The sequence below is a fragment of the Corvus kubaryi genome, unplaced genomic scaffold (assembly GCF_017639235.1).
Source record: "Corvus kubaryi isolate FWS band 111438036 unplaced genomic scaffold, C.kubaryi_AGA036_p1.0 138, whole genome shotgun sequence".
Classification (NCBI taxonomy): Eukaryota; Metazoa; Chordata; class Aves; order Passeriformes; family Corvidae; genus Corvus; species Corvus kubaryi.
In genome coordinates this window covers 7,325,469-7,347,271 of record NW_024580672.1, presented here as the reverse complement: position 1 = coordinate 7,347,271, position 21,803 = coordinate 7,325,469, and the positions used below count along the sequence as shown (strand labels likewise).

The 21,803-nt window shown below is 41.8% G+C and overlaps 1 protein-coding gene across 8 annotated transcripts in view; it reads left to right on the top strand.

Moving 5' to 3' along the window:
• Positions 1–277: 277 nt before the first annotated feature.
• The window catches only part of SLC16A12 (solute carrier family 16 member 12), a 34,385-nt gene continuing 12,859 nt past the window's right edge, over positions 278–21,803 (top strand). Inside the window, exons 1-2 of one of the 8 annotated variants that reach the window (XM_042018912.1) lie at positions 278–423; positions 952–1,059. The gene's annotated coding sequence lies outside the window, so the exon portion shown is untranslated. Of the gene's footprint in view, positions 424–667; positions 1,060–1,187; positions 1,268–2,202; positions 3,704–3,723; positions 14,029–21,803 lie in introns of those variants that run through there. The other 7 variants (XM_042018915.1, XM_042018916.1, XM_042018911.1 and 4 more) reach the window with 7 other exon arrangements.

Below are 21,803 nucleotides of genomic sequence, written 5' to 3'. Positions count from 1 at the left end.
AAACCTAGCCCCTTTTCTCTTGAACTACTGTGGGCCACACGCCACAGGAGGAGGTGTACCTGTATTAGGGAAGATGTGCACAGGTGGTGTGCAGCTTCATCCCACAGTGTGCAGAAGGAGGGGAAAGATCATTCTCTCCTAGCTCTCTTGTGCTGCTGTATGGCACAGAGCAACTCTAGTCACCTAGAAAGGGAAGTCTTTTCCAATTAATAATCTACCCTGAAGCTGCCATGCCCACGCAAATCATGTATGCTTGAACTTTTCCTGAAGACCAGCAGGGCAAACACTTCTCTGCCACCCTCCAAGGGCTCTGCTTGCATGCTGCTGGGAGCTTTGCACTTGCTCTTTATAGAAGCACTGGAAGGCAGCAAGGTCCCGGGGGAAAGACAAGGACCAAGCAGCTCTTGTCTGGCAACAAGAAGGGTAAGAAAAGATCCCATTTTATCTTTGTTCTCATGGAAAGTGTCACAGGATGTTTAATGTCCTTTCTGAGCAAAGACCTGCTGCTTTCCAGATCTTGCCTGAAAACACATGCAGTATTCAGCAGGCCACTTAGTTTATCTTTCTTGGATAAACAGAAGGCTGCTGGAATTTGAAACTTGTTCCAAGAGTCTAGGGTCCAAATCTACATGAGCCCTTCCCCTGGTCTGGTCTGGGGTTTTGAACTGTTTGAAAATTTAAAGATTGCCAAACTGCAGCATGATTCCTAATGGGGAGGAAGGGCTGGTGTATGTGACAGAGGGCCACCCTTATGCACAAGTTCTGGTGTTATTTCCACTCTTGAGTGTTGCCTGACTTTGGAACCGTTTAAAAATATCTTATGAAATGCCTGAGAGCACTGATCCACAAATCCCAGTACTGACTTTGCTTCCACGGGAAGAAAAAAATCCCTCTTAATGCGATGAAAGCTCCCGTGGCACTGCTGAGACGCACTTTTTCGTGTTGGTGAAGGTACCACGAAGGAGAGACTCCGATGACAGCTTGACGGAGCCGGGCGAGGGGCAGCGCTCGGCCGAGCCCACCGGGGCCCACTGCGGGGAGCGGCAACCAGTCGGCCAGGTGGGCGACCGGGGCGGCCGGGCAAACTGCGGCAGGGAGGGGAGCCGAGCCGAGCCGAGCCGCTGCCCTGCCTCCTGCGCCGGGGGCCGCGCTGGCGGGGCGGGCGCGCCCCTCCCCGGGCCCGCGGAGCCACCGCCCCCGCGGGGCAGCGCGCACCGGCGGCCGCGGGGCTCCTGCCGAGCCTGCAGGTGGGGGCTGCAGCCTGCAGGTAGGGGCTGCAGCCTGCAGGTAGGGCGTGCGGGGCTGCGGGGCCCGGGAGCAGCGAGCAGGGACAGAGGGGTGGCCGGAGCGGGGCGCGGAGCGGGGCGGGCAGCGCGGCTCCCCGGCGGTGAGGCTGCAGCCGGGTCGCTGTCCTGCCCTGCCTGGCTCGTGGTAGAACTGCGGAAACATTGAAAAATCAATAAAAATGAATGTAAACGCCACTGTTTAATGAAGGAACTGTATATACGTGCATACGTAGGTATAAGTTGTTGGTCTGGTGAGATGTTAGTCAGGTAAACAGCGCTTAAGGATAAACAGCGGTTCAAGTTGCTAGATGGTATGAGGAAACTCAGGTATCTTTTATTCCTGTTGCATAAGCAGAACGAATGTACCTGTTTCAGAAGCAGGTGTGAGAGGCAGTGCTGCACCTTGCCGTCGTCCCCGTGTGTGCGGACCCGCGGCTGTCGCCGGGATGCCCGTGCACGGGGGTGTGTGAGTGTGCCTCTGTGTGAGTGTGTCTGTGTGCCTCTGTGTGTGAGTGTGCCTCTGTGAGTGTGTGCCTCTGTGAGTGTGTCTGTGTGTGTGTCTGTGTGTGAGTGTGCCTCTGTGTGTGCCTCTGTGTGCCTCTGTGTGTGTGAGTGTGCCTCTGTGAGTGTGTGCCTCTGTGAGTGTGTCTGTGTGTGTCTGTGTGTGAGTGTGCCTCTGTGTGTGCCTCTGTGTGTGTGTCTGTGTGTGAGTGTGCCTCTGTGTGTGTGTGTGCCTCTGTGAGTGTGTCTGTGTGTGTGCCTGTGTGTGTGCCTCTGTGAGTGTGAATATGCCTCTGTGTGTGTGTGCCTCTGTGTGTCTGTGTGTGTCTGTGTGTGTGTGCCTCTGTGTGTGTGTGTCTGTGAGTGTGAATGTGCCTCTGTGTGTGCCTCTGTGCATGTGTCTGTGTGTGTGTGTGTGAGCGGCTGGCTCCCCAAAAGCTCCAAAACCCAAGGCACAGGCTGCTCAGATGGGCTGGAGAGCTGGCCTGTGGCCTTCCACAGGGATAGTTAACTAATCAAAGCAATCCTTATCCTGAACAGCCTTGATATTTCTTCTGGGATATTAACCCAATTGATTTCCAGGAGAATTCTTACTCCCTTGTAGGACAACCAGGTGTGCAATAGACTCGGGCCAAGTGGCACATGTCTTGTAGGATAATTGTGTGCTCACAGGCTGACTAAATTCAGGGAATCTATTCAATGAAAAAAAAAAAAAAAAGCCAGAAGATACAGTGAGTATTATCCTTATTTTGAACTTTCTGATAATTTGCCACTCATTTATCAACCTATTCTGTTTAATACCTCTACAGGTAAGCTGTTAAATTGGTATTTGGGATGAATTTAGGATTGTGTGATAGCATTCTGACTAAATTGGTTTCATTAAGTTAACAAGCTGGTTGGGACAGCTGACTCTGTTGTTGTAGGTCTGCTCCTACAGTGGCAATGAGGAAACGTTTCCGTTAGTGCTGGGAAATTGGAGGATAACATGAAACTTAATGAAGTGAAACAGAATTGCAGTTTCCTCAGAGTGATTCTATTATGCCTCAGTTAGGGCTGTGTTATTGCTCACCTCAAATCATTAGCTGTTACTGTCTTTTTGTATTTTTTTTTTAGTGCTGCATAGCACATACTGTGTTCTTGTTTTATATTTTTTCAGTTGCATTATATTTAATGTTTACTTTTCCATCTTTTGCAGCAGTGTAACTGAAGCTGTGTTTTAACAGAAGGTTTCTCTGGGCTTCCCTAAGGGGGTTTCTACATTAATGCCTTTAAAATTCAATCATTAACTACTGCCTTAACCTGAAGCTGGAAAGTGATGATGAAAAATAATATGGCACAGTGTGTAATTTAATTTTACAAAGCTTTATCAGAATTGATTCAGCTGATATGTAAACAGGGGAAACCTCAGGAACTTTCTTTTCGCCCCAGCTTGCACATTGACTTCAGCTTCAAGCTGTGCACCGTTTACCTGACAGCTGCATTGCTACAGCACTGACTGATCGGATCTGCTGAGTTGGTTCTTGTCTGCAGCTGTGAGGAAGGGGACCAGGACACCCCCAGGGATCCCTTCCGGATCCATATTCCCAGGCCAAGGTCCAACAGACTGGGCACAGGGGGGGAAGATTTTTCAGATGTTTTGGTGCAAACACAATTGCTTCCTGAGGGAGAGATTTGGCATGTGTTTCCTGAGTGAACTGTGCTTGCGTAAGCAGCCCCCTGCCACCCTCTGAGCTGGACTAGCACAGCCATTTGTGGGGCTCATGGGGAACTGCATCGGGGAACTGCAGTGGGTTCAAAAGTGCCTTTTCTTCTTTTTTATTGATTACTTTTAACTCTGATCTGTCTGACTGTGGGGTTGCTGTGTCAGGGTTGAGAAGGTGGCCTGAAAGGAGGGAACATGTGGCAGGGAGTAGGAGGTAAGGGCTGTTTCTGCTGGCATCACTGCTGCTGAAAGAAGTAATTGCTTATCAAGCTGTGGTCAGAGGTGGATGACATGTGGTTATGGCAGTTGCCTGAAAAATGTAGCTGAATGCTCAGATATCTTATTGCAGTTAGTTAGCTGTATACACGAAGATATGATGCTCTGTTTCTGTTGTAACTCTGAGTTTGCACTTAATGATTTTACTTTCGTGATGTATAACTATGTGTACAACTTCAGGATATGTTCCCTACACTATTCTCTCTTGGAGTATGAGCATTTTAAAAGACCATTTTTCTGGAAAATAGACCTAGGCATCATAAGAATATGAGTTTTATTAATCAGATTATATTTAGCTGGATAGGTGAATGCCTAAAATTCTAAACAGGAAGATTAAACCACCCCTAAGAGGTTGCCTCTAATCCTAGAGACCATAACTGTGACATGCATGCACTTGACTCTGTTTTACATGTACATAAAATGTTAACTATACTTTTGAATGTAGTGTAGACCTGCTGTTAAATTATGAATGACAGAAGCAATTAGACAAGTAGCACTGTTTTAATTAGTATGGTGAGACTAAGAAGTCAGTTCAATGTAAACTTTTCATAATCTGCTACAGTTTATTTTATTCTGGAAAGCATTGATGCTTTTGTGCATTGTTTTAGGACTTGTTCTCATTCTCACTTTAGACACTTTGTTTCTCTATCATGATCCTATTGTAACTAGTAAAAAAACACTCAGAGCATATTGTCCATTTAGCACAAGTGCATATTTAGAGAATGATGGTACTCATTCTTGTTCACAGAACTTGAAGGTGAAATTATGTGCTATTGCTCTCTTTATTCAACAGAGAAAAATCCCTTCTTCCTTCCAACCTAAAACAAGAAACTTCACAGGATTGAAGAAAAGTTTCTTACCTTTACTGTCCTGTGGTGGGTCACTACATCTGTGGTTTGGATTATCTTTGTAGAGTCTCATGTAGATTTTAAAAAGCAGATTAAAAAACCCTAAAATTTTAATTTTTTCCATTTTTTTTCCTAAGAGGAAAGGGTTTTCTTTGCAGCAGCCTTATGAGAGCAAAATACATATTTTATGAGCTATATTGTTGTGTGTGTTAATTGACACACATTGATGTGACTGGTGAGTAGTAAAACTGCAAGCTACAGCTTGCCTGCAGGAAGTGGGCTCCCAGCCTGTGGGATGGAGAAATTTGGAAAGGTGTCATTTTTAAAAACCAAAACTGTAGCTGTCCAAACTAATCACTCTGTTTTTCTTCACTGGAAATGAAGGTGCTTCCTACTGAGCTTATTGAACTGATGGTTTTGTTTTCCTCTCTGGAAGTGTTCTGCACTTGCAGTGGAGTGGAAGAGCTGTTGCCAATGGGGCTGTACACTGAGTTGGCTGCTCTGGGTGAACATACATACCCAGGTGAAGACTCTCTTTTCCTGGATTGGCTCCCTGTTCCTCCTCAGCTTGTAGGATGCTGGGTATAACTACATACAGGGAAAGCTGTGATTTTCTAAGTATGAAATCTTCGGTGTTCAGGTTCCTCATCCTCCTGTTTTTGGAAGAAGCATTTTTCAGTACCAGAGGGTGGGTGCTGCTCAGGTGACACCTGTCTGGCATGGTCACAGACACCATGGCAGGACAGAGGAGCCCACAGATTGAGGTGTAGCCAGGAGGCACTTATCTTTCCTTACACCGAAAGATCAAAATCCATCACTTTTGTCTCCACAGCGTTTTAAGCTGTGCAAGCCCCTGAGGCAGCAGATCATCTCCTCAGCAGCAAGATGAGCTATTCAGTGGTAAGATTAGCCAGCAATTTGTGGCAAATTTCTTCCCCAGAGCCTGCAGCAGCTGGGAATTGTAGAACTGGCTTGAGGGCGTGCAGCAATGTATTTTGTCAGTGAGTTAGGATAAGTTTAGTCTTCATTAGTAAAACTCTACCGGTTACTTTGCATACAATACAAATGCTACTGAATAGTCATTTCTCAGCTGCAGTTCAATGTTGGAGAACTACAAGTTATCCACAAACCAGGATAATCTTGCTGCTTTTACTTGACTTAAAAAAAATGAACAGCATTTTTTGTTCTTATTTCATTTCTGTGTCATATTTATTAGTTTTTGCTTGTTCTGTTTGATGAGATAATGAAGTGAGAAGGCAGTAAATGAATCTTCAGTATTTACTTTTAGACAACATTACTGGTTTTCACTGAAAAACTGTTGGTTTCTTTTTCCTTTTTTGGTGTTTTATTGTAAGATGATTTTCTGGGCTTTGGTGTGAATGCTGTCTCACAGCATTATATAAATAACAGAGAAAAATGAAGCAACTGTATTTATTTAATATGTGTTGTATGTCTGGTCTGTGCAGGGGATGTACACCCACACACGCATGAGGAATCAGGCTTATGTTTTACGTCAACTGGCAAGTTAGATAGTGCTATTTAAGTGGCTAGGATGAAAAATTAATGTAAAAACAAGACATGGGAAATAATCTGGGCTCCTTTTACTATTAAACATCATTTTCCTTGACTGTTCTCATTGTCACTAGAATTTATTCAGTTTCTGGGGAACACTGTCCTTAAATGCTTTTTGAATGGTAAATACATTAGTTGCTAGCAGAGGGTTGTCATAAGTGTCCAGAAATATTGATCATGGGAAGCCCTAGACCGTATGTGGATATTTATTTATAATGTACATTTTTGTTCTTTTAACCTACTGGCAGGTAAATAAGGAGAACTGATTTGCCGCCCTTTTCTTCCCAGCTCTCCAAGTTTCTTGTGCAATCTGTGAGTGACTGGGATACCATCAAAATTATTGCTATATCTTGCCAAGAGATGTGACCAAACTTCAGGGATTCCTCAACTGTCGCAGTTTGCCAGAGTACTCGCCTACATACCATTTATTTTCCATTTCTTCTGGGATAACAGTGTACCTAATGTTTGAAAGCTTTTCTCAAATCCTTTTGATGCATTAGGTGAGAGTGCAGATGAAAATAGTGTGAAAGAAATTTCAGTTCTTGATTGCAACGTCAGAAGCAAAGCTCCTGATTAGAAAAAAAAATAGAAGAAGGAAATATTTTCTTTGGATGTTTAAAAAATGAAAGTTGTTTCCCAGCTATTGCAGAAGGTCCTAGAGGCAGGTTTTGAGTACCAAAACAGAGAAGATGTTTTAGGCTAGCAACCACCAAATTCCTGCATCCCCCTTTCTGAATAGGACCTGAAAATATTTTTGGAGTTGGGAATTCAGCTCCTCATCCTCAGTCCTCGGCAGGACAATGCTGACATTTTTCTCTCCCTTTGTTCAAAATGTAAACAGTCTCCTGTCTTTCACCTTTTTTTCCAAACTCAAAGTTTCTTTCCTTCCTGCTATTTCTGGATTTCTCCCAATGTTGATGTAATGATACATATTTCCCAGATGTGAAATGCAAATGTGGAAAGTGGGATCTTTCTCCTGCCTCTCTCGGGGTTTCTTGGAGTCTGTTATGCTGTTGAGTTTCCTAATTAACATCTCTCCTGATTCAAATGGTTTTCCTGCTGGCCATAATGTTTTGGAGGCTGTTTCAGTACTTAATAAGTCACGTCTTAGAGTGTTCATAGTAAACATATCTTAAACTATGTTGGCTTTGAGAGCTTCTTGAAGACCTCACAAAAGCCCCTAATTTAGTCTGTAGACATAGTCAAATACCTCCTCCTGTCTGTTTTAGGCCTTATCAAGTTGTCATGTTTGACAATATCAAGCTCCTTCAGCAGAGGAATGTTTGGAGCTTGTTCAGGCAACCTGCTGGTGGGTGTACAGCTGAGAAGGTGGCAATGCAGGGCTGTGCTGCTTCTCTGTGGTCACTGTCCCAGCTCCTCTCTGCTCTGTCGTCTTCGGATCACACTGCAATGGAGTATGGATTCCATTTGTGTTCCTCCTATGCATTCCTAAAGGTATCGGAGTATTTGGATTGGTAATTTCTAGACTTTGTGTTTATTCCTCTCCTCCAGAGGCCCCTGTTATCAGCCCTTCAAGCTCATCACCATTATTTCCCATAAAAGTCATTAAAAAAACACAGAAAGGGAGAGCTGAAATAAGAAGAATCAAACCCCAAATGGTTCCACATTCAAGGCATGTGCCAGCCTCATCTTTCTGTCACTGAAATGCTGAATCCAGTCTCTCAGCTATTGAGCCTGAAATTTCCTGGGCTAGGGGTGTCACACTCAGCCTTGCCTATACAGGTGGGCTTCAGTGTCAGCATTCAATAAATATCCAAAGCTGGTTTTAGTGAGTTGATGCACTGAACTAGATGGGAATAAAGGTTTCCCTTTCATCATATGGGCTAACTGATCTGAGTCAGCCCTTGAAGAATTGATTTGATGTGCTATTTGCCATTTGAATGTGTTGATGTTGTTACATGTCTCATAGGCAGCAACTTCTCATGTTTTAAAAGAAACAAACATTTCTTGTAGTTTGCTTTTCGTTTGTTTGTTTGTTTTTAAACATTGCAGCCTTCCAGATGCAGTCCTGTCAGTTTGGATAACAAACCACTGCCTATGTATTCTGACCATGTTCATGTCGTTGCCGCCACATGTTCCTGGAGAGTTCTCTCCCTGTTGACTGTATCTCTTGGCAACCCTGTCTTCATGCAAACATCCTCTTAAATTACACTTTCTTCCATAAAAGCTTGAAAGACACACTATCTGACCTGCTTCATCTAACAAGCCAACACTACTTGTTTTGACTCAAAACAACTTGGGAAGCTTCTTCGTAAAGTGCCCTCTGCCTCTGTTGACTCCCTTCTTCTCTCTTTCTAAACTTCTGTAATAATTTCTCTTTCTTTCTTTAGTCTGAATGGTCCTGGGGCAGCTATAGAGTGATACCACCAGCAGCAAGCCAAAGTGCATTTTTAAAATACTGAAAAAAGTTTTCCTGTGGACAGAGAGAATATTGGAATGGAAATCAGCTGAGCAAGAAAAGCCAGCTGAGAGCAGAAGTGCTTTCCCTCTTGAAAGGACTGAGTTAATACAAAGACCAGGTAGTTCCTCCACTTGATCAGTATCAACACTGTGCTCCAATAGCATCTGTAGTTTTTTGTATGAAAGCTGTTTTCTGTGTTAAGTATAGAATTAACATTTTCTATTTCCTCATCTAAAGCAGTTCAGACTATTTCTCTGTGCATCTGGTATTTTGCATTGAAAGTGGCCCAAATATTTAATTTGGGAAATGCAGCTGCCATAAAATACAATTTGATGACAGCAGAGAAATTAGTATTGGATGAAAAATGTGCTGAATGTGGCATCACAGCTAATCACAAAGGACCCTCAAACTCTCAGCAAACATATGCAGTTTCTGTCATTATGTATTGAAGGACCTGGCTTCCACCCTAAATATGTGAAAAAATAAGCAGTCAAAACAGGACGCAGTTGGAGAAAAATTTAATTGGTCAAATTTCATTTTTGGTTTTGCAGGTTGGCGTGTGGCTGTGATGCAAATTGGCAGGGCAAAAATGCTTTGTTAGCAGAGACATCCCTGTGAATCCCAGCCAGAGCCAGCTTCCTGTAGAGACAAACACTGTTATTTCTGTACCCTATTTAGCTCAGTGGGACACAGCACAGATCCAAAGCATTGAGCAGTTCCCTTTCTGGTTAACTTAGGGATCCAGATGCAGAGTAGGCAGGGCAGTAGAGCAAAGCAGTGCAAGTGACAATGAGAAATTTAGGATGAACTGTGGCTCATTCCCCGCCTGGTCCACCGTCCTCTGCTCTGAATGAAGCCAGTGTTTCGTCTCTTGTTTGTGGTCAGAGTTCTTTCTATCAGTGCCCACTTAATTTAGCCTGATGGAGTAGCAAGTTGGAAAGAATAAATAGAATTATGCCACACAGATGGTCTATTTTTAATGAAGTTAATGGAGTGGAGAGTAATCTCTGAGGGGTTGCAACCCATATGATGTAATTCTGCCTTTGGCTTATGGTGCAAACTCCATAAAAACAGCCCACACGTGGCTGGTGGTAAGATGACACTTGTCAGTTTGCAAGCTTTGTTTGTTTGCCAGAAAGGATGAGATAACAAAGTATTTCAGATGAGAGGTGTTGCATGGGCATCTTGGGCATATAAGCAGAGGTATTCTGCAGAGTACTCCTTTAGTAAGCAATTTTTACTTTTACTCAAATGAGAAAGTAAATCTTGGGAGACAGCTGTGAAAACTCAGTACACAAAGCAACTCCTAGAGAATAAAAAACCCCTTGGTTTTATTGCTTCTAGAGAATATAGCAAGCAGGTAAATGCTGTTGTCAGTGTGCCAATGCCTCCTGACAGGATAGGTCTATGTGGTTGGCACCAATGCACCAAATAAAATTTGTGTAGGGAAAAAACCCAGAGGATGTGAGTGTGGTGACAGACAGGACAGCGTGTGAAACAAGCGGAGTGTGTTTTAGGGTGGCGGTGGAGGAGGAAAAGGAAATCTGATGGCACTTGTGGACTCATTAAAATTTGCTGTGATTCTATTTTTGCTTCAGGTGAATTTAGAACTTTGTAGCAATTTAAAACGTATTAAATGCAATCTGCCCTTATGTGAAATACCCACTCAAGGAGAAAAATTATCTAACGATGAAGGATTTGGAGTATGCAAGAGACCTTGTTTAGGTAGGTGCATAGGCAGGCACTGCTGCCAACACCTTTCCAGTGTTTTTCAGGGTACCAAGATACATCAGTGATACTTAATTGGAAATGGCAACTTAACTCTGTGAGAGATGCCATAGTTGAGAAACAGATATTAATTTAATTTGACCTTAGTTTTTGTTTATCAGTTTTAGCGTGAGGTCAAGATTATCCTTTTTTTATTATGGTGTCAATGAATATATGGGTGAACCAATAGTTGCCTGCAACAATTCTTTGGAATGCTCAAAGTTACTCTTCCAGGTAATTCAGAAGATGCAATTTAAATAATACTATCTTGATAGTTATAGTTTATCTCCTATAGGGGGTGAATTTCCATTGTAAATAGAAGATGTTCTTGAAAAAATCACTAGGACCTGTTCATTTTTACAGAAAAAACTTAATTTCCTGTGAGAAGATTTTAAGGAATATCACCCTCAGTGTATCAATATAGGAATAATTTTTTCTGTTAATTCTTGAGTTATTTTTGCTCCTTTAGTCATCCGTGTAATAAGCTGTTTAAAGTGAAACTGATCCCACTAAAAGGATTTTTGATAACGAGATCTAGTTGAGAAACAATTACAAGGTTGGCTGGAATAACAGGATAAGAGGATAACAGTTGAGTTGTCCTTTTAAATCTTGTTTTCATTCCCAAGCTGACATGTGGTGAGACTTCGACCAAAGGATACTCGTATGACTGTCCAGTCAAACCAGGGAGCAAATGCATTTCTTCACCATGGTTCCTTGACCAGTAATGTCAGTAACAAAGCTGAGAGTGAAAAGCCCGGACTACCTGTTTTTTTTATAAAAAAACCCCTTTCTTATAATTCCTATGGAGTACCTCCTGGACCATGGTACCAGCTTGAAAGCCCATACTAAGTTCTACAAGCTATTCTTGAATTTCTTAGCCAGGCTTTTGTTTTTATAAACTTTCCAATTCAGTGGTTCAAAATGCTGTGATAAATGGCCAGCAAGTTGGCCTGTAGGATCAGATGAAAAAGCAGAGCCTGCATAGTTTGATTCTGAAGTGTTTCCATTTGAGAGTTTGCCCATAGGAGCCTTTGGGTGTTTTATGGAGGATTTGGCAGGCTGTGCTGGTTCTGGGGCTGTAGATATTCAGCTGCTGTAATTAGGACTGTGTTTAATAGGAAGAAGAAACAGAGCATTTTTATCCATGTTTTTATAACCAGTTCTTACATAAATTTCTAGGTTATTTTTCTTAGATAGCATCAGCCTCTTTCTTTTTTCCCTTTTCAAGTACTTTACAATTTCACCTTTTATGGGCTCTCTTATCATTGCTGTCTAACATTTAACAAGATGACTCCCTAACGTCTTGCTCCTCCAGATGGGCTCTTTTCCTCCTCCTTTTATAGCTATCTGGCTTTACAGTGTAGATGTTGAAGAGAAAAGACAAATGTGATACAATCTGGGGAAAGTGGTTTCCTGTTTTTCTACATATTGTCTCATTTACTGCTAGAGTAACTCAAACCTCTTCTGTAAAATTTCTGCCCTCACTACTTACAGGTTTGTTTTCCTGCCAAAGGACCCTTGGGTCCTTTGGTGCAAAGCCCTTGGTCTCATTCTTTTTATGACTTAAGATAATCCTGTGCTTCTTGTGGTCAGATATTTTTTCAAATATTCTTTCCAATTACATCTCCATCACAGGCATGTCTGAACACTTTCTGTAACATTCTTCTTGCTGACAGTGTCTATGGAGCTGAGAGGATACAAACTGAGGTTATTTATGGGAACATCAGAGAAAACGAAAATGGAGATTAACTTTTAAAGAAGTTAAAATAGAAATCTGGAGAGCAAAGGTAAAACATACTTCAGGTATAACAGGGAGATTTGTTTTTTCTGTGTTTCACTTACCAAAACAAAAACATTCTATGAAGGGAAATGTTCTTTAACATAAAACTGAGAAACAGTATTTCTGGGCTGCAGTGCTAACTAGCAGGAGTACACCCTTAAGTATCATGGAAAGTTCCTGCTGATCATTTCTGAAAATGATGTAATCAAGCAGCTGCACCAGTATTCACTCAGCAAAGGAAACCTGGGGCACTTTTCTCAAAGCTTTAAACCTTTCCTAAAAACTAAAATATGGTATTAAACAAGGATCTAGCTGAAACATGGATGGCTTGGTGAGGCTGAATGGAAGACTGAGCATGAAGAATGTGCTGATTTGCCCAAGACACTTGGGTTGTCTGTTAACTTTCAGCATGTGATTTCACCAAAACAGTTACTTGTGCGTAGATGCATATTTTCACTACATGCATGCTGCCTAATGCATTCTTCCTGGTTGGAGATATATTTTGTATGGCATGCTAAGAGTTTTTCATCTTGACTTCCATCTGTTTCCTTGTCATTCATTTCAATATTTCATGTTTCCTTCCCAACTTAGTAGCTTCCCTTTTGCTGCTTTCTGAAGGCTATGTGCAATGACACACATATGAGCCTACTTGTGCAGAGATGTGTTCATGGGAGTGTACCTATGGATCTATTATAATATATTATGCTTTTTTAATAAACTAAATGTGATTTGTACAATGACTTCTCAGAAATACCTAACCTTGTAAAGCCACACTCATCAGTAGTTGCTTTTGGAAGTCTGTTTCAGGAAATGACAGACATCCTGGTTTTTTGTCTTAAACAGTTGTTCGTCCAGTACTTAGAGAATTTTCTACCAGTCCTGCTGGGGATTATGTTAATGCACCATTGTATATACAATAATTATATACTAATGTTATTATAGGGAGAATAATTTGTGGCTCTGACATGATAGTAAGGCTATCTGACTTTTTTACAGAGTTCAAGGTCTCAGCTGAAAACCTCCCAAGAGAAATAATAGTCACGGTGCAATCATATGGTGCATATTGTCCATTAGAAGAGCATGCATGGCATCAAGTGTCATAATAGCTTTGTTTCAGAATGTAAGCTTGTGTGAGCAAAAGGAAATAACCTGCCTTGCCTTTCCATGCCTGATTAGCTTTTGCAAATATTGCACATTGAAGAAGACAATGAATTGATGCTAACAGCAGCCATAAACCATCAGATTGAGGCAATCTTCTGCATAGCTTGCTCTGTAGGTACAGAATTTGTTTTCTAAAACAGTCATCTCCTTTCCCTTTAGAAAGCACTTGTGTAAGATTCACATCTTGAAAATCAACTGTGAAAAGTATTTTTCTGTGTGAATTGCTAAAAAACCAAACAGTGTCACTTGGGCTCTGAACTCTTCAAGAACATGGGGAAAACATGTCTTTGTTTAAGTGCATCTTACTAAAACCCAGACAGACACATCAAGGACATTAAAAACCAAATTAGTTTTAGATGGCTTGAACAAGGTTTTTCCATGAACAGAAAGGCTGAAAAGGTGATAACTGTGAAACAGCTCCAAGTACAGGTACAAGTTCTGTAAGCGTATCACTGAGACTTCTAGGTGAGGGCATACCAGTGTCCCCTGGGCTTTCCTCCTGTTTTCTTGGATCTCCTCTGCCAAGCAGGAGCCTGGCCACTGGTGGCACCTCTCCCAGGACACTTCAGAAGGGCTGTCAGTGCTTCCCCAGGCTGGGACTCCCCACTGAGGACGTTTGCTGGACCTGGTGTTCATCAGCACTCATTTCTCATCAGAGAGAGACATAGAACTGGAAGCAACTGCAGGTTTTGGGTGGCCTTTGGAACTTGCAGGTATGTTCAGGGAGATGTGTCTCCATGGTTGTCAGCCCCTCAGCTTCACCCAGGTACAGCTGCACTGTTGTGCCTGAGCACTCCTGAGAGCATCCTAATTGTCTCTGGAGAGATCAGAACAGCATTTGCTTGTTATATGATTCAGCAGGTCATCTCCAGCTAACCTAAGAGAGGTTAATTTTTGGATCCTTATCACCAAAGTAGGGGTGCAGAATCAGTGAAGAAAGGGGAGAGTAGTGATTTCCACAGACTGACTACGTAATTGTCTGAAAAAAAAATGTGCTATTCTCACGTGTTCCATAGCAGCTTTGCAGTGATATTCTTTCTCACAGCAAGGTTGTCTTGAAGATGGAAAAAATAATATACCAGATGTGGGGAAAGTGTCAGTTGAAGATCATTTTGATTAAAAAGCTTTTTCAGAATTTCCAAGAAATCATGGTCAGATGCTAGCATTTCTTTAAGGATATAAGACGACACTAACAAGTGCCTGATCCAGAGAAGTGCACAGATCCTCGAACATAGGAATGACTGAGAAAAATTACTTTACTATCACATATTTAAGCTTAACAGTAAATGAGAAGTGTTGGAAATGTTTAATCATCATTAATGATATATTATAAAACTCAAAATTAACAGATATATAATGTAATTATAAGGAAATAGAAACCCTTCCAAAAACCACTGCCTACCCACCACCTGTTTCTATGTTAGGAAATGTAGCAATATGGAAAATGGAGAGATATTAGAAAAATAGCAAACATCAGAAATTTCTGACACATCTGTATGTTGACATCATAAGATGGAACATGTGTGACCATAGCCTTGCTAAGGGTGTGCTCACTGACAGTCTCAGCTCAGATTTTGGGAACAGCCATGTACTCAAGGAAAATTGTCTGGCTCTCTGTTCTTTCCATCACAGTGAAAAATGAAATGGTGAGTACTGCGCCTATTTAAAAACCCTTAAGAGTGTCAATCAAAAATGCACATTTTCAGGTGGGTTTAAAGTCAAGCTTTTCTATGCAAAGGTGTTTTCCTACAAAAATATTCCTTCGTGTGTTTTACTCTCTGTAGTTACACAGTATTATTTAAGGGCTAACCTAGCCAGAAACTACATAAAAGGGTCAAGAGGTTTCCATTATCATTCACTTAACCTTTTTCTGTAGACCCCTTCTGTCAGGCTGTTGGTTTTCTGTAAGCCCCACACAATGGTTTTAAGAGACAAGGGATGTTCACATTACATTTCTCATTGCTGACCCAGCAGAGAGTAACTATTTCTGCTGGGCCTCAAGCTGCACCATTTGGTTTCAAAATTTCTGGCAACTTTAACAAATTAAGGAGCCAGCATGGCAAAGTGATTTCTGTGGGAGGCAAGCATGGCCCTTCCTATCCCAGTGACTGCTTGGTATGGGAGCAGCTGATGAACATCCTGCTGCTCTACAATCCTTCCTTTTGCCATCTTTTTCATGTTACAGCTCTGAGTGTTTTTACTTTTGGGTAAAAAGGGAGTCTTCTAAACTCTTGCCCTTGTTTTGTGTCACCCCACTCACCTATGCCCCTCTCTACCAGCTGCTTAGCATTCCTTTGCTTTCCAGACTGCTTTTCCTGTTCAATCTGTCTCCAGCAACCACCTCCCTCCTATGCATAAACTGAAGCACACAAAGAGTGTTTGCTGTTCAGCATAGTGATAGGCGTTATTAAGCTGGGCTGCTACACAGTTATCTTCTCTATCTGGATACATTTTGGATGGAGGGCAAGTTTTATCAGATGTTTGTATGATGCCCAGCCCCGTGACACTGCTCCCTGGTCAGAAGCCCCAAAGTACTACTGCAATACAAATAGGAATTATTTGTATACAAATACAAATAAATTATTAATGTTGCTCTTATTTGGTATCATAGGGAAATCCCTCCTTAAAAGTATAAAAGTGGTTACACATTTTCAAAATAAACCATCCAGATTTATTCAGGAATATATGGATAAAACAGTAAAAAGCATGAAGCACTTATTACAATCTGTCTTAATGTGCTTCTTGGCTCAGTGTTATGGCAGCAATTAAAAGTCAGGTTGGATTCTGGTTTTGTTTTGGGATTTTTTTTTATATGTTTGTTTGTTTGCTTTGATTCTGGCAAAATTCCCTAAATGAACTTTCAGGTAAGCAGTTCTTTTTTTAACCATTTGTAACAGTGCTGGAGAGATACTGAATTTATGGACGTCTGAGAAGCTGAATGTGTACCCTGTATGTAGAGATGGGCATAATCCGCAAGATTACTTGCTTGCACAAGGAAAATTTCCATGGATTCATCTGCCATTCTTTTCAGAAAAACATAAACTTTGGTTTTATCTAGAGATTGGACAGACACATATTTAAACAGAAAAAAAGGCTGACAATATAGAGTGACAGCCTTAAGGTGCTCAATGGAGTTATTTTTATTTAGGGACAGAGGGTTTCAAAGGACCTCTTGGGTTGTTTTTAAACAAGTCAAAGTCATAATCATATAATTCTTGATAAATAGACTCTGCTGAAATCAAAAAAAGCTGTTCTTTCTGAGTTAAATAGCTAACTCAGGGTGCAGAATGGGACAGCTGTTAACTGGAGGAAAATAGATTGGATTAGAAATAGTGTTTACATCCCAAGAGCTGTACAGAATTGAAGTCTTTATTTTCCATGTATTTCAGAACAATTTAGGATTTAGCTGCCTGCCAGAATGCTGGCTGTAGTGCCTACCATGGTATGCAATTGCTAGTGTGGGAATATGGGAAAGCAGAAGAGGATGAAAAAGTGTCTTGTTTTCTTCCTAACAACAACAAAAAAACCCCCAAAATCTCCTCTTCTCCTAACTAGAACAGTTGATAGAAGGTTTGCACCTGTCTGCATCTTCTGAGCTCATACAAAATACCATGTTCCATTTAAATGTGCTGTATTCTATGAGTTAAGGGGGCTAGCACACTTCTGGGAGGACTCTGGTCAGCGGTCAGATGTGGTCATCTTTGATCCTTCAAGATGCACAAAAGAAATGAACTCTTTCAAAACCTGTAAAATGTTTAATCTTATGCTCCACTCTTGCACAGAACAAGCATCTTTTTGTCAGCTAGCTTTTTCCTTCTTCTGTCTGTGATACCCATACCGTGCCCTTTTTGTTTTTTCTTTTATTAATAGTTCTTTAGTTTGTTTATTTTTCATTTCATTAAAGATGCAGCAGTCAAAGGGAAGAGAAAACAAGAGAGTACTAAAACAAGAGGTCAACATGAATGTAGCAAGTGCCTAGAAATAATATTTGGTGCAATTTTAAGAACAAGAAAGACAAAAGATCTGTCTTGGAGCTATGTGAATAGCGTACATACAAGAAGATATTAAAACTAACCTAGAGCTAGGTGCATGGGTTAAATGCAGTAAATATATGCAATTCTGTTACCTTTCACGCATTAATGAATCTTCTCCAGCTATGCTTAAACTGCTTTATACTTGTTCTTTATAAAATTCATCTGCATGAATGTTCTTACAGTGGCTTTGGAAGCTGTGTGTGTTGTTGTTCACCAGAAAAGAACAATTTAAATTCAATGGTGTGAATGAACCTGTTCTGGAAGAGTGTCCTGGCATTCTGGGCACAGAGACTGTCACAAGTTCCTCAGGCCTTGCCCACCCCATCTTCATGGTAAAGGCAGCAAATGGCACATACAGTTTATCTACCTGTATGTATCTGACACTGGTCCAGAAAGAAATTCTGGGTAAGTCTCTTTCTTATTCTTCTGACATGTGCATCTCCATATTATGGAACAGGTAAAAGTAAGCGTTGGATTCTGTGCCTGTTTATGCTGGTAATACATATTTGGGCCAGCTCCTTTGGGATAAACTGCACAGAATCCTTCCATGCAGTTCTGAAAGAAATTGCAAAGGTGTCTAAACACCCACAGCCATTTTGATTTTGTGTAGTCAGGATAGGGTGAAGAATAAGAAAGTAGTGGAGTGGGACCCCCCAGTATGGTCTGGAATCTGTGTGCTCCTGCCTGGGGCAGCTGTGATACAAAGCTCACCTTATGCCTGTTCCTCTGGCTGAAGCCATATCCCTCTGCAAATGGAGCATTTTCAAAAAGCATGCAGACTGTCTGGCACTGGAGGTGGCATTTCTTGAGATGATGCCCAGGTACATCAACACTGCAAATGGAGCAGCTGAACAAGGCAGGAAAAACCCCACCTCTGGTCCCTGGGCAAGCCAGCATGACTGTACCTGCTGTTCCTCTGTCCTTTGTCATACAAATGCTTTGCATCTTCACACTGCTGTGATATCATTATTGAAACGATTTCTTTAAGAAGGAAGCCTTCAGGGTGGCAGGAGAGGCGGGCAGAGGGAGCAGTGAGTGCTTTGCTGGCTGTGAGCTGTTTAAAAGGTCAGTGGCTCCTGTCACTGTGCTGGCTGGTTGCTAAGCTGCTGTGGATTTTTGTGCTCCTTTTCCTGGCTAAAGAGACCTTGTGATGAGGTGCAAGGTTATAGCAGTGCCTTTTTAGTAACCTCACCTGCTCCTTTCTGCTTGCTGAGCAAATGAGTAAGGGAAATGCTCTCAGGAGTGCTTGTTTTCTTTCCAGGGTTCTCAAAAACAGCTGCTGAAGTAACTGATAGGTTATTTGTCCTGCCAGATTAAACCTAATGTTTTAACCTGGGGCAACAGTGTCACTGCTTAGTGAGCTGCCAGGGCACTTTGAGTAACTAAAGCTTTCTAAGGGATGACCAATTTGTACCATCTTCATCCCACTTGCATCTTTGAACTCACAGCAAAGCACATCGGCTTAGTGCTTGAGTGAAAATTATCTAGCAAAGGTTGCAAAGTATAGACTGTTTCATGAGATTGTCCTTTAACCCTGCTTTTCTTGAGATGTCTCAAGCAGGAGGAGCTTTTATGTACATCTGAGATGTGTTATAATAGCAGCCGATGCTGCCAGGCCTGACAGTGGAGCAGATATGCAAAAAGAGTCTTATCCTATACCAGAATGGTTAAGAAAAAGATGCAACATGAGAGCAAGCTGAGGTTTGGGAAGCGGGAGGACATGATTGCTCAGATAAAGTGTGCTTTCTTGCTGTTCAAATTCATTTGCAGAATCCATAAGCCGTACTATCCACCATACAGATAATTAGAAAACAGCACCAGGATGTAAGCAAATGAAGTTTCCTAGCCTCAGAATGAAATTTTCAGGTTGACATAATAAGTGCTTTTAGACATGTGCAGCAACAAGAAAGGTAATTATTTAACTTGCTTATTAGTTCAGTGGCTGTGAAAGTCACAGCACTCCTTGAAGCGAGTGGGGAGTCAAGGAGATGAGGATTGCACTAATCTGCCATAGGGAGGCTGGGTGACCTTTTCTGTTGGCCAGGCATTTCTTATAATATGGTTGTTTTCAGTTGCTTGTAACCTCATTAAATGTTTGCTGGCAGGGCTCTGGGAAAATAACAGCAAGTAACCATGTAACCAAATAGCTAATCTATGTTTACTTAGCCTGATATGTCATCGGATTCTTCCCAAGTACGTTAATGTACAGCTAAAAATGCAAACTAGGTTCTCAACCCTGATCTGAAGCTTGCCTGGGAAGTTGGGCCAGAGATCTAGGCTGAGGCCATGCCACCCAGCTATTGCTGTTTGTGCATTAAAATTAGTTAGGGCTCTGTATGGGGAGATTGTTGACTCCTCTGAACATTTTTGTGTATATTTCTGCTTATTGAAGAGTTACTGTTATCCCTTCTGGCATTCCTGGAAGTTCCTCCTCCACCCTAAATAATCATAACTTGAAAAAAAATCCTGTAGAAGGGGCAATGAAAGATACTGCTCAGATCCAAAATAAGAAGCCTCTTCTTACCAAGACTGTGGAAATGCTGAAGTGGTATGTCTGAATTGCTCAGGATCCCTCTGTGATGGATCACGTGCTTATGCAAACCCCACCTAGCTATATTACCTGTGATTGCCAGGAAACTCTTAAGCTAAATAACTTGAACGTTATGAATGCCCTGTTAATTCATGGGTTCTTGTGGGCTATTCAATCATCCAGGCATTTGAACATAACTTATTAAACTTGCAATACTGCCATAAATCCATGCTGAGGCCCTCAGTGTTAGATGCAAAATGTGGTGGCCACATGGTACAAAACACTGGTACTGGCTCTGCTTGTTCAAGTGAATTTGACAGGATAAGTTGACAGTAGATTTCACTGACAAATCAGGATATAATCTATTTGTGACCCTCTGGCTTAATGCTAGATTATCTAGCAGGTTTTTTGTAACTAGGTTACACGTAGACACAAAAGTGAGTTGAGCTTTGTTTTCCATTTAAGTAGACAGGGGTGTGGTGATGGTTTGAGTAAATCACACCACTTGATGATCTGGTCATTCACTGATCCAACATGAAGAATCATGTAACTGCTGCCTTAGCCATCAGATAACTTGTTCATCCAATGTTTGCACATATTTTGTAAGGCAGTTGTTGATTGAAGCTATACAGAAAGCTTCTTTTGAAGCTACGATTGACCCTATCAATTAAAAATAAAGAATCAGTCATTAGCTCATGTCTACTTTCTTGAACCATAACATAAACCCTGTAAAACTCTCTGTAGCCTGGATGGAATCTACACATGACAAATATGGTCTGCTCACAGGTCATGGTAGGACTAGGTTTTATTCATCTAAGCTTTCAACATGTTGTGGTTTTCGTTTGTCATACATGTTTTCTCCTATTTTGCTCACCTTTAAGTTTGGCAGTGTGCGTATGTTTTCTTAAAATAACTCTGGTTTTGGTTTTGAGGTGCAAATCTGGGTATCTCAAGGTGGCCACAGATGAACACTTCTCAAAGATTCAGCTATGGTGGAGTTTAGGGCTGGATTTGGGGTGCCTTGCTGTTTTGGGTCATGGAACTCTGGGTTTTCAGAGTCAAGCCTTGAGCATCATCTATCTGATCAGCTTCAAGGACTGAGGATGCTCATTGTTAGCCATGTATCTGTTTTCTTGAATGGCCATTTTAAGTGGCTCTGTAGCCCTCTGACCTGCTGTAACAGGAAACACTTCCTGGGAAGCCTGTGGTTCTTGTCAGTGGGAATGCTGCAAACATAGCATCTGTTGTAGTGAGGTGAGATAGAAGTATCTGAGCTTTCTCTTCAAGCAAAACTGAAAGACATCCCAAATATTTTGCTTATGCCTTATAAATGTTCAATCCATCCAGAGGCTAAGGGCTTGCTGGTGATGGCAGAAACATGGTCTGAAATCCAGCACTGACAGCCAGCACTGTGTGTTCCTGCACTGTGTAAATTGAGGCATCTCAGGTCCCTCAATCGAGCCCTGCCATTCAGTCACTGATGCAGGAAGGACTAAGGGCTGCTGGTCCCATTAGCAAAGCGCATGACTCAGTTACTCACCTAGGGTCCAGTGGGTGTCATTTGGTCTCCTGCAGTGTCCTGCAGCACTCAAGGTGCATTTAGAGACCATTTTATGGCCTGGATGCAGGCACAGTTTTGACTTATGTGGTTAGGAGAGGGGGACAGGCTAGCTGTAACCTTCTGTGAACTGTCCATGCTCAGAAAACTAAGTTGCTTGTCCTGCTGATTACAGCTTTCATCTGCAGTTTATCTTGTGGGAACAAGGAGGTCATTTTATCATCAGATCTGCTCTGGCTGTGCTGTGAATATTCCCCTCTTGTACAAAGGTGAAAGCTGTATTCTCTCAAACAAAACTTTTGTGCTAAATTTTGTATGAGGAAGAATAGCTAGTTTGAGTAGAGATTGCAATCAAAAATACAGTTC